The sequence below is a fragment of the Gadus chalcogrammus genome, chromosome 6, assembly GCF_026213295.1.
Source record: "Gadus chalcogrammus isolate NIFS_2021 chromosome 6, NIFS_Gcha_1.0, whole genome shotgun sequence".
Lineage (NCBI taxonomy): Eukaryota > Metazoa > Chordata > Actinopteri > Gadiformes > Gadidae > Gadus > Gadus chalcogrammus.
The window spans coordinates 17828307-17842026 of NC_079417.1; the positions used below are offsets into that span (position 1 = coordinate 17828307).

Consider the following 13720-nt stretch of genomic DNA (forward strand, 5'->3'; position numbering starts at 1 on the left):
GGTTGACCCCCACCTCATCACGTACAGTAGCTGGCTAGAGACCTCCCCCCTAGGGACACCAAATGAGGAATGATGATGGGCATTAGGGGCCTGGTGACGACGTTACAGGAGCCTTTTACAGGTGGAATCGTCTATGAGGACAGATGAGTGCCGCGGGTCACACTGCGGGGACAAACACATGCTTTATTGAGTTTCCCTGTCACATGATGCTTGTCGGTGGCCCTGCATATAAAGTGGCTCTTGACTCATGCTCAGGCGGGTGATCGTGCCTTGTTCTCTGTGACGTCACGAGGAACCACAGGTGATCCATCAACGGGCGGCGGCTGGCGGGACCAATCCATCTCACGCTGTCCTTGTCTGTCCATGTTTGTGTTTACACTTTTCTAACTAATGATCATATTGCACAGAACTGCTGGAGATTTAGCGTACGAATGTCTACAACAACATACTATATTCACGCTGTCACTGTAGGTCTTAAGGCATGAATACAGAGTCAGCTGGAGGCTTTCTCGAAGAAGAAATCCCATGAAATATGACATGGTTTTTCCAAGCCCTGAAATCGTGCTTCTCCCAGAGTGGCCCAGAGTCCCAGCAGGTATGTGGAGAAACAAAAGCCCAACGGCCAACAGATGTTAGGGGCGGAGACAGAGGGTCTTTCTGGGCTCTTGGCCCCTCATGGGATGGCCACAGCCATCTTGGTGGTGGATGTGGGCGACCGTCCTCGCCCTTGACGTAGTTCCGCCACTAATCCAAACACTGAGTCTCCAGCATCGAGAGAAGAACCTGGAGCTGGTCCAGACGCAGACGTGAAGGCTCTGCTTTAGAGCAGCAAAGCCAGACAGAACAGGATACGGTGGGGGTGTCTGCTGCTAAGGTTTGAGAAAAGGCCTGTTTTGGTTTGATGACTCATTTGTGCCACCTCAACATGGCAGTCGCTGAATGCTACCTCTGCTAAGTCCTACCCCCTAAGTTCTGAGGAAGAGTGTTTTTCCGCAACTTGATTTTCACTCGTCTACGGCAATCTGGAAATAAAATAATCTGGTTCTAGGAACACAGCTGGTATTGTGGTTATTTTTTGAATGGACATGCACTATTAAAGGGAACATGTTGAATCTTTAGAAACCCACAAAGATTTCCATACAAACAAAAAAATATGTCTACCTCATCTTGTTTGTGCCCACAGAAGATTACAAAGACAGAATCTTTCTTTGCTTGATATCCCAAATCATTTTGGTTTATGAATAAATCCAGACATTAAAGTCGACCATAACCTATGTCCTATTTTTATAAAAAGATGGCCACAAGAATAATTTGTTTATATCAATAATAATAATAATAAAATAATAATAATAATAATGATAATAATAATAATAATAATAAAGTAATTGAATCATCCATTTTACGGTAAAGATTAAACGTTAATATATTTTGGGCTACCATGTCCTTATTAAAGAGTTGGCAGCCTATGTTTTCCAGCTGCTGCTACATGCTGTCCCTCTCTCTGTGCAATTAAACTGGTTCCCACCGGAGGTGAGCTGGGTGGAGCGCTTTCAGGAGTAAGCTGAAGCATTTACGGAGAAAAACAACAACCAACAAGCACCTCTTTAAGTACACTGAACTTCCTGGGAAATGTTGTCAGGCCCTAATGAATCAAAGTCAAAAGAAAAACATGCACACGCAAGTAGCCCAATTCTAGACGTCCATCATAACCAGACCTGTCGCGGCATGTGCATTTTCAGAAGAAAATGGGTGTGGAAGCAAACATGATGTGTGCCCAATATTCCATGACATGCTAATGCTAGCTAACAAGCGAGCATTCTGACATTCAAAATGATAGTGGTGCTAATGAGCGAGCACACTGACATGCTAATGCTAGCAAGGCTAATAAGTGAGCACGCTGACATGCTAATGCTAGCAAGGCTCATAAGCGAGCACGCTGACATGCTAATGCTCGCAAGGCTAATATGCGAGCATGCTGATATAATAATGCTAGCAAGGCTAACAAGTGAGCATGCTCACATGGGGGTCATCCCTATGTTCCCCGGGTCCTATGTTCCCCGGGACCAATGTTCCCCGTTCGGGGAACATAGGACCCTTTTTTTTAAAAAAGGTCCTATATTCCTCGTTTTTCCCAAACAGGGTCCTATGTTCCCCTGTAGCAATACATACCGGGGAGTATAGGACCCTTTTTCTGGAAAAGGGTCCTATGCGGCATTGCCAGACACAGGCAATGCTAAAAACGGTCCACTAACATAGGACCCTTTTAAAAAAAAAGGGTCCTATGATCCCCGGTCACGTACATATCGGGGAACATAGGACCCTTTTTTGGAATAGCGGGGAACAAAGGACCCTTTTTTAAAAAAAGGGTCCTATGTTCCCCAGTCTCATGCAAAGAGGGGAACATAGGACCCGGGGAACATAGGACCCGGGGAACATAGGACCCGGGGAACATAGACACGCTCCCCTGACATGCTAATGCTAACAGGGATAATGAGCGAGCAAGCCGATTTTCAAGTCCCTGGGCCGCTTTAAAGCCGACTTGCGATTGATCGAACAATGGGGCTGATTGTTTTTGTTTGGTTGTGAGTTATGGCGCCCCCATCACAGAAGAGGGACTTACGTCCAGTTTCTACACATGTAGCACCTTAAAAACCCTGAGTTGTTCGCCTTTAGAGTGGTTGAAGTCAGTGTTTTTCCTAGCCTGGTCCTACCAGAGTCTCGTACTTCATTTCATTTGCACAGAATGTCTGGACATACTCAATTGACAAACGTTAACTCACTTGAAGGCGGGTTTCTGTTGAAGTTCAAAACTATTGTATCTGCCCAGTGCCACTCTGGATCTGCCATAACCAATCGCTAACGTTTGGCCAGGAATAACGTTGCGCGCAGGCTGTAAACAAAACAAACACTGTGCGTAAAGATGTCCGTCAACGAGAGCTGACTTTAACGTCATTGTTCTCAGCCACTCTCTCTGTTCGCTGATTGGACGCAGAAAATTTGGAAGGAGGAAACCAACTAAAATACCGCAGACCAGGGGCCTCTACGAATAGTCAAATCTCCTAACCTTTATGCCTCCTTTCCTTAATCTTTGTGGAAAACCTCATCGGGTCAAGGAGAGATGAATAGGTGCTTCCTTTCGAACATAGGAAAACACAGCGCTGTTTAAAATGAATTAGACTCCACTTTTCCTAACCGACGTCATTGCATGACGGGGAGTATTGCTGAACTCTAGCGTCTCAACGGTGGAACTACAGCTTTCCGAAGTTGGTCTAAGAACAGGGGTCTCAAACTCGACTTACCCGGGGACCGCTGGAGGTAGAGTCTGGGTCAGGCTTGGCCTCATCAAGTATTCCCCAAACAAAAGAGCACAACTGACCCAACCTAAGTTAATGATCGGGCTATATTTAGATCACGTTGGCTATGTTATCGCTGACAACAGGGGACATTTCATAGCGGTTGGTGGAAACCAGGACATTTTAGCGTCCTTCGGCTTTTGTCGGGACTCAGGACACGCAACTCAAAATTGGGACTGTCCAGGCAAAACAGGGACATCTGGTCACCCTATCACAAGTGATAAAAAATCGTGGCAAGCCACTCAGCACAAATGTGCGTTGACAACATCGCGCGGGCCGCACTAACACTAAACTTAGATGTCAAGTAGGGGGCCACAAAATATCATTCCGCGAGCCTCAATTGGCCCCCGGGCCGGGAGTTTGAGACCCCTGGTCTAGAACAAGCGCTCTTTTGATCCATGCATCTCGTCGTACTGATTTCAATCAGGTTGTCGACAACAGTGACAGTGAGAATCACTTAAGTCTGACTTGGCCAACGAAAATAATTTTGGCCAATTCACATGTGAAAAAAAGGGGCTCAATTTATGTTGATGTTGAAATTAACTGCCCCCAGTAGTCTTTCTTATATGTGAAGTCGACATTTTCTTTTCTTACGGTGTACATTGTGTGCTTAAAGGCATATTGTACGGGATCCAGTAATATGCACTTTTTAATATGTTGTTGAAATTGTTTTTTACATCCTGCAGCAATAAATAACTTATGGGCAATGAAAAAGAAGCGAAAAAAAAACGAATTCTGTATCTGCTATAAACCTGTTAAAATGCTTACCAATCGGAGACACTGTACCCGAATCTAAAGAACCAATCACAAGCCTGCGTGTTCTCTCCCCTCTGTGTACGAGCCTGAGCCGGCCTGAGCGCGTTCACGGAGGGCAAAGAAAGCGTTGTTGTCATAGTAGTTCATGACAGTGGACTAGTGAGCCTACAACGTTTACACAATGGAAGAGAAACAACTGAAGTTACCACTGCCACCGTTACTTGCCCCGGTTCATCCTTTTAAAAAGGCAAGAAAAAGAAAGACAGAAACTGAAAAGGCAGCAACAAAAAAGAAGTTGGAGACTGCTCGAGGAAAAACGAGAATAAATATTGGATTAGCTTTTCAGGGATGGCGACAGCTGAGGGAGTTGAATGGCCTGAAAAGTGACGCAATGGTTGCCGTTGAAGTAACCCGTAAGCAGCAGCAGCGCTCGTGCACGGCTCTGTGTCGAGGGGTGGGGGCAGGGAGTCCTGAAGGGCGGGGGAGGAGTTAAACGGAACTCCGAAGAGAAGCTAATTTCAAATCATGCTAGCTCTCTCACATCGTACAGTATAGCTTTAATAACCAACAATAAATGATTTAATTTCGATTAAAATAATACGTTTCTGGAATTGGTATCCATTATCATCAATTGTATTTTCTTCTCTTCTATTCTTCTGGTTTACCGCGTCACTCATGCGTCTTCGCGTAGAGTCTGTAAACTTTGTCGGTGGCATGTTGCTTTAAAGGAGACATATTATGGTGTTTTCCCAACAAGTAGACATAGTATTTGAGTTCTAGAAAACATGTTTTTGAAGCTGTTTTTTCTGGAAATAGCTTTTAGGAAAAAAATTGTGCCTACCGCTATTCCCCCCTGTTTCAGTCCCTTCAGAATGCGCTGTTTCTGGTGTCTGTAGCTTTAATGCAAATGAGCTGCTGCCCATTGACCAATAAGCTGTCAGATAGAACCACAGCATGGAGGAGAAGGGATTGTTGCCGTTTGCGGTCTCCTGGAGCTCTATATCTATACCATATAATATTATAGTAATTATAATATAATATTATATAATAATTATAATATTATATGGGTATTTATATAATATTATATCTAATATCACGGCCAAAAGCTATGTGCGCCTCGGATGATATTATGAATCATAAAGACTGCGTCTGACGTCTCTGCCACTTCCACAACAAGTAAAGACTTGTAGTGGGGGATATCTCTGCCATGGTACCACCTTGTGATGAGCACACCACAATTTAGGCCTCTGGGGTTTCGGATTAACCCCTTGGGGTTAGGGTTAGGGGATTGGTTGAATAATGGAAGCTCCTTTGCATAATTGTAGCTCGGCCATTTATAACTTAATCCAAACCAAATTAATACCGTAAAGTCGGGCAGTATTAAGTAGTAGGCTACGTAATGTACCAAATCGTAAAGGTACAGTCAAATCTTCCCTGTAGGACCTTATGGTTCCTTGAGGCAAAATACACTGCGGGACAAACTTCTCCATATGAACATTTAATTCATTGAAAATTGGCTTTCCGTTTTAATAATTTTACCCCATTTCCCTATAAAAACGGTTTATTTTTTACATCCTACAGGCCTAATGGCCTGATGTTAATTTCAGACAGCAGACTGCTTTAAAGGTAGCGGCTTTCTGCTCGGGACAACAGCGTTGTTGTCCCCGCGAACTCGCAGTGCCTGGCACCGGGGCTCCGTCCTGCCAGCTCAGCTGCTATTCACCTCGTCTCCGACTTTCATCGCTCCTCGCTGAACGTCATGTTTTAGGCCACAGCACCTCCTGGTGTCGAGGACCGGGAGTGAGAACCACTGAACAGTGGCATCAAACGGGTGATTGCTTATTAATTGTTCAACTACATCTTGTTTATGTTCCTGTATACCCTTTTCGCAGAGGGGTCATTGTAGGACAAACGCTTATTATTGGATTGCCCTTTCTAAGTACCAGGGCCCGGTTAGACTTCTTATTCTGTCAGATAGATTCAGTCAGAATTAGAAGTCCCATAAGTAATTCTATGAGCGACACCTGTGTTTGTCTTACGGCATGAAACGGTCTAAGGTGTTTTACAATAAAAACTGTGGGGAATGTTGGCCTAATGGCTTAACACATTGTCGGCCTATATATTTATTTATCTTTGAAGAATTCGTTTTTTTTTCCTTATGATCATTGAATACTTATTATCCAACAGCCATTTTGATAGTGAATCAGTTACGCACACATTTACACTCACTCACACACACACACACACACACACACACACACACACACACACACACACACACACACACACACACACACACACACACACACACACACACACACACACACACACACACACACACACACACACACACACTCACGCACGCACTCACACGCACACGCACACACACTGAAGTTCCCAACATCCTTGATAATACTAGCTCCCATCCAGCGAGTCTCATCCCAACTTCTGTAATCAATGCAGTATTGCCTCAAACATAAATCTTGGAGGCAAGATTCCCTCTCCCCTCCCCCGCTCCCCCTCTCCCCTTCCCCCAGACAGCCACCACTGGAGCTATCGTTTATAGGTTTTCTGTGTTCCATATGAGGCTAAATTATTCAGTGTCAGCGGCACTGCGTACAGGTCCTAGTGCGGAGAAAGAACCCTCACTCTCCCCTCTTGCAGTAGAGAGAGATGAGAGAGGAGTGGGGGAGAGAGAGGAGAGGGAGAGAGAGAGAGAGAGAGAGAGAGAGAGAGAGAGAGAGAGAGAGAGAGAGAGAGAGAGAGAGAGAGAATGAGAGAGCACAAACCCAGAGAAGCTGCAGAGTACCCACAGAGGATAGGAGGACTACACCTCTTCTGTTCCTCGCTCAGACTCCAGCTCTCTCTCTCTCTCTCTCCCCCTCCTCCTTGTTTTACGCCTCGCCCGCTCACCCTTCGGTCTGCATCACCAGCGCTGCCATCGAGCTTCAGGAACACTACACTGCAGGAGTGCTCATCACCGGCTGCTCAGTGAGCCAATCCAACGGGAACAGAAGACACTTCCAGAAGTACCCCCCTCGCCTACCTCTCTGCTCTCACCCCGTCTTCGTGTCCCGCCTTTAGTTTAGAAGGAGAAGAAGGAGAAGAAGGAGATGATGGTGGACCGCGGCTGGGCCGGTTGTCCCCGGGGTCTGGCAGCCGGTGCGCTGGCCCTGGCTCTCCTCCTCTGCCTGCTGGAGGGGCCAGAGGTGGGGGGGGCCAAGCGGGCCCCCAAGATCCCCCGCTGCCCCAGCACCTGCTCTTGCACCAAGGACAGCGCCTTCTGCGTGGACACCAAGGCCATCCCTAAGAGCTTCCCCCCGGGGATCATCTCCTTGTGAGTACAGCCCCCCCCCCCCCCCCCCCCCCACTGAGAGGGAGCCGTGTGTGTGTGTTTATAGTCGGACTGTGATCATGTGGCTGTGGTGTGCTGGGTTGTCCACTAGTGTGGAGATGCACACACAACCACATATATGATGCTTTGACATAATACCAGCATCGCCACATGTTGTCTTGCTTCTGTTTTAGCTCACATAGCTATATCAACACAGTTATACGGTCATCGGTTATCTTACAGCGTAAAGTCACACAAGCAATGTGTGACATGGTTCAGGCTGGGACCTGGAGAAGGGGACGGGCCATGCTGCCACTCACATGCCACTCTGTTACAGATGATGACCCAATGGACAGATGATGCTTTGTTTTCAGCAGTCTCTGCTCATTCCTGGCCCGAAATCAGCTAGCTATAATAGCTATGACAAGAGCCCCACGATGCCAGTACATGAGTAGTGGAGCGTCGTCATCCTGTGGCCAGCTCCTGTGAGACTCACTAACAATAGCTCGCATATGCCTGCTAGCCAAGAGGTCATGCATTTCCTAGGGGGGATGTGTGAAGGAGAACAGAGAGATACACACTCTCTCTGAGGCAGAGATAGTGTCAGCCGCAGGCCCAGAGGTTTAGTGTGTGTGTGTGGGGGAGAGATTTTACAGTTCCTCAGAGTGTTCCACAGAGAGAAGGAGGATAATGTATGTTATTTTCGAGCCGTATCGATCACTGAACAGGGTCGGCCGGTGAAGGGGGGCTGGGATTGTGTTGGAGCAGCAGCCCAGGGAATTACAAGAGTGCAGGCAAGCAAAAGGGTCGCCTGGTTGTCACAATAGAGACAACAAGGGAGCAGGGCGCTGTGTGAGTCCTCGATCTGATAAAGATTTAGGCCTGGCTCAGATTCTAACTGCAGTAGCCCAAACTTTGGCAAGGAGACTGAGGAGTTGAGCGTGTCTAAGTGGCAGGTGCAATTCTCAGCAAACGCTAGTCCTATCTAGATTACCTCTAAAGACATTCGTCTTTAATCAAATTAGAAAAACAGGATCATGCTACACTTTAATCTGCATCCTGCTGGATTACAGAAGAGACCGCCAGGAACCACAGAGGAAAATACACAAGCACTTTGGGAGTACACACCAGCAGTGGCCCCTCATACGCAGTTACAAAACACAAGATCAGAAACAAAGTACCCATAACACCATGAACCAAATAAGCATTGTTACTTTTAACGTGTGAAACGTTATTAAATCGTTTCTATGCTCCAACAGGACGATGGTGAACGCAGCTTTCACCACCATCCCAGAGGGAGCCTTCTCTCATCTACAGATGCTGCAGTTCCTGTGAGTATTCTGCTCTCTGGTCTCCTCCCTGCACCACAGTGATCCTCAGCTGGTGGGCTGCGACCTAGGCGTTGGTCGGGAGGGCCTTTAGACAGGGTCCCAGAGCATCGGAAAGAAGGATTAACAAATGCTTCAATGGCATACTATGTTATTGGGTTAGACACAATGGTTGTCCCTCCATGTCTTTAACAGTAAGTGAAGGGCCCCTTTTATAACTCAAATATTGGTCCTTATTTATTTTTGGGCGACTATTGACACATTTGGGTCCTGATGCTAAAAAAGTTAAAAACCAGTGGTCTACCAGCATCTTACTGTTACAGTATGCCACCTACACACCCAGATGGGGGGCATCCCTCTAGCACTCAGGTCTTATATTACCGCTGTTCTTTCCCTCCTTGATTAAGGGAACACTTAACAACACATTTGTCTCAGTCCACTTATGCTTTCTTGGTTGTTAAAACTTTAGAAAGAGAAGGTTTATTTCTTCCCTTCATATGCCCTGCATCGTTCTTTAATCAAGACGGCGTCTCTCTTGGTAACGTTGAGATGGCAGGACGACAGCCACTAGAATAAATGGCTATTGAACACAGTGGTGAGATTGCAGTAATAAGAGTAAAGTGTCTCTGGACCAGTGTGAATGTTACCAAAGACTGAGTCCCTTCAGCTCCCTTACACTCACACAATGCCCCGCTTGTGTCCTCAGATGCAATCGAGTGTGTGTGTGTGTGTGTGGAGGTCCCCACGTGGGTGTGTGTGTGTGTGTGTGTGTGTGTGTGTGTGTGTGTGTGTGTGTGTGTGTGTGTGTGTGTGTGTGTGTGTGTGTGTGTGTGTGTGTGTGTGTGTGTGTGTGGGGGGCTATTAAGAGAAGGCACTGTGTGTTGCTTGTATTGTGTTGTGTTGCTGTTGAATCACACTGTTGAGCTACAGAAACCAGAACCTTTATGAAAACAGATTTGTTTGCACAAGGGGTCACCCAGCTCAAGTACCACACACACGTCGTTCCACCAGACAAGCAGTCATGAACGTCTGGGACTTGATCGGCTTGCTTTTGCTTTTCCACAGTTTACTGAACTCCAATACGTTTACTCAAGTGTCGGACGACGCCTTCGCTGGCCTGTCTCACCTGCAGTACCTGTAAGTGTTTCAAACTAACTACTGACCACAACAGTACCTGTAATGTTCCACAATGACCACTGACCAAAACAGTACCTGTAAGTGTTTCACACTGACCACTGACCACACCAGTACCTGTAAGTGTTTCACACTGACCACTGACCAAAACAGTACCTGTAAGTGTTTCACACTGACCACACCAGTACCTGTAAGTGTTTAACACTGACCACTGACCACACCAGTACCTGTAAGTGTTTAACACTGACCACACCAGTACCTGTAAATGGTTCACACTGACCACCCCAGTACCCCCAGACCCCAGTACCTGTAAGTGTTTCACAATGACCCCTGCCCTGACTACACCAGTACCTCTTAGTGCTCACACTGGCTACACCAGTAACTCTAAGTGATTCCTACACCAGTATAAGTGTTTCACACTGCTGCCCTACAGCCCTACGGCTCTACAGGCTCTGCTGTGCCTCCATCGTTGAGGGTTAAACGTCCACGTCTCACTAGAGGAACGTTAGAATACTCAGGCTCTGCCCCGTTTGGTATCAGAAGCGTTGCTAGGCTTTGGAACAGAAACGTTTCCTCATCCTTATCCTTTAAGCTGCACAAGCGGCTGAAAGCCCACAGGTTGAAGGCTTCACGGTGAACCGTTTGGCGATGGGTGTGCAGCCCTCCAGCAACACAGTCCATCAGGCTTTAAAGAGGGATTGGGCAGATTGTGCAGCAGCCCATTACAGAGCCTCTGCATTAACGGGTAGAACCCCAGCGACCCGCTGTGAATGCTAATAATATTTTCATGGCCAGCCTCGGCTGGATCGTCTGTGATAAGTGCACACGCTGTTATCCTCCATACACGACCAAGGCAGAGTGGGCTTCAATGATGACGTTGAAACTCATTTGATTATTTTTGTTTTGTTGAGTAGTTATAGTGTATGTGTTGGTATTAATATAATAACATTGTTTTAAATATATATGTATAGTACATACAGTATCTTTATCTAAACTAAACCAAATTTTATTATCTCTTAGATAATCTCTAATTATCTAATTTAAAAGTGTGCCCAGTTGTTTTGGTACTATTGGATTCTATCCTACTGCCTATTGACAAACTATTGATGTTCTCCATGTTTGTGAAACATGAGCGAATCTCTGAAGCTGACTCTGTCCCTCAGGTTCATAGAGAATAACGACATCCAGGCTCTCTGCAAGAACACCTTCAGAGGACTCAAGTCTTGACCCACCTGTAAAGTATCCCCTTCTATCTGTTCTCCACAATTTGATCAATTTAATATTGTATATTGTTTTTATACTTACATCAAACCAGACCAACTTTGATCAATGTAATATTAAACCAGAACACATTTGATCAATGTAATATTAAACCAGAAAACATTTGATCAATGTAATATTGTATTTTTGTTTTTATCTTTACATTCAACCAGAATACCTCTCATGGTCCGACTGTGTGTGTTATGGTTCAGCCGTAGTGCTAACAGCTGCTCTTTCCTGCTGATCCTCCAGGTCTCTGTCCAACAACAACCTGCAGTTGCTGCCCCCGGCAGCTCTTCCAGCACCTCGACATCCTCACTGACCTGTGAGTGTTAACACGCTGAAACAGACCCCGTGCCTTGACGCAGTACTGCTTTGAACACTCAGCGGAAAGCCAAGTTCCCTGTGGAAACATTGGCAGCATCACACTGCCATGAAACTGAATGTGCACTCACACAGCCACTTATTGGGAGTGTTTCTTAGGGAATACTAAAAATATGGTGGTTTTCCTTTACTCTAAATAACGCCCTTTTGACGCTCTGTCCAGAGACCTGCGGGGGAACTCGTTCCGCTGCGACTGTAAGATCAAGTGGCTGGTGGACTGGATGGAGCAGACCAACACCTCGGTGCCCGCCATCTACTGCGCCAGTCCCTTCGAGTTCCAGGGACGCAGGATCCACGACCTCACCCCGCGGGACTTCAACTGCATCAGTGCAGGTTGGCCCTTCCCTCCTTTACCTTTCATGGTCAGGCTCAGTGACTTCAAAAGGCATGGACTTGATTTCAATTTATGGGCAGGTAATAACTCTCTCTCTCTCTCTCTCTCTCTCTCCTCTCTCCTCTCTCTCTCTCTCTCTCTCTCCTCTCTCTCCTCTCTCTCTCTCTCTCTCTCTCTCTCCCCCACTCTCTCTCTCTCCCTCACTCTCTCTCTCTCTCTCCCTCACCTCTCTCTCTCTCCCTCTCTATAGATTTCGCAGTTTATGAACCTTCCGTTTCCAGTCGGTGTCTGTGGAGTCCTATGAGTTCAACGAGGATCACTTTGTGGTCTTTGCTCAGCCCGATACAGGCTCTGCACGCTTTACATCTGGGACCATGTGGAGATGCTCTTCAAGAACTTCCACAACATCACCTGTGAGTCCACGACGGGGTTGTTGTGTGAAGGGAATGTGATGAATGCATTATCAAGACATTTGAATAGGGTGCGTCTGTGTTTGTGTTCACAGCCCGCTCTGCCGTCTACTGCAAACCGGTGGTGATCAACAACACGCTCTACATGGTGGTGGCCCAGCTCTTTGGAGGCTCCCACATCTACAAGTAAGACTTTAAACCATGGAAACACTGCTGATCTCAAATCACAAGGTTTAGAAGGATGACTTAACTGAGCGTTAATTATACTGCCTATCATTAGTTTGTCGATAATAGAAACACTGTGGTTAAATGGTAAATGGACTGCATTTATACAGCGGTTTTCTAACAAGTAAACCGGGGATGGAACTAACAACCTTCCGGTTACCAGCCAACCCGCTCTACCACCTGGCCCCCTGCCGCCATGTTGTTGTCTGTAATGGTCAGTTCTCATGCATCGTTTCTCCTAGATGGGCCGACGACCCGCAGCGCTTCGTGAAGATCCAGGACATTGACACGACGCGCGTCAGGAAGCCCAACTTCATCGAGACCTTCCAGCTGGACGGGAGTGGTACTTCGTGGTGGCGGACAGCTCCAAGGCCGGCTCCACCAGCATCTACCGCTGGAACAGCAACGGCTTCTACACCCACCAGTCCCTGCACCCCTGGCACCGCGACACACACGTGGAGTTCCTGGACACCGGCAGCGGGCGGCAGCACCTGATCCTGTCCAGCGCCTCCCAGCCGCCCGTGATCTTCCAGTGGAGCCGCAGCCAAAAGCAAGTTCATCTTCTACTCCCAGATCACAGAGCTGGCCGACGTGCGATGTGTGAAGCCACTTCTGGGTGCGCAAGGTGCTCTACCTGTGCCTCACCACGCGCTTCATTCGGCGACTCCAAGATCCTGCGCTGGGAGGGCCAGCGCTTCGTTGAGATCCAGACGCTGCCGTCGCGCGGCTCCATGGCGGTGTACCCCTTCACGGTGGGCCCTGCGCCAGTACCTCCTGCTGGGCAGCGACTTCTCCTTCTCCAGGGTGTTACCTGTGGGACGACCTCACGCAGCGCTTTCCAGCCCTTCCAGGAGCTCAACATCAGGGGGCCGCGTGCCTTCAGCCTGGTCTCTGTGGACAACAGGACATCTGCTGGCCGCCAGCTTAAAGGGGAATACCTGGCCTACCAGCACCTGCTGGTGGACCTCCGTGCCAAGTAGAGACCACCTAACACCCAACCAGTAGAGATCCGCAGTAAAGGCCCCCTGTTAAACACAGGAGGAGTGTGATTGGCCTTTTGCAAGCTGTTGAGGATCTGCCTTTTCCTGTGCCAAAGTGACATCACAAGTGGCGTTCGCACCTGGATGTGTGCTGGATGGATCAGTCTACCAGCCCTCCCAGTTGACTGCAGCAAATGTTGCTTCTCTATCCAGCGTACATCT

The 13720-nt window shown here is 47.4% G+C and overlaps 1 pseudogene; it reads left to right on the forward strand.

The window, feature by feature from the left end:
• Positions 1-532: 532 nt before the first annotated feature.
• On the forward strand, positions 533-13498 carry LOC130384350 (leucine-rich repeat LGI family member 3-like; annotated as a pseudogene).
• Positions 13499-13720: the final 222 nt, after the last annotated feature.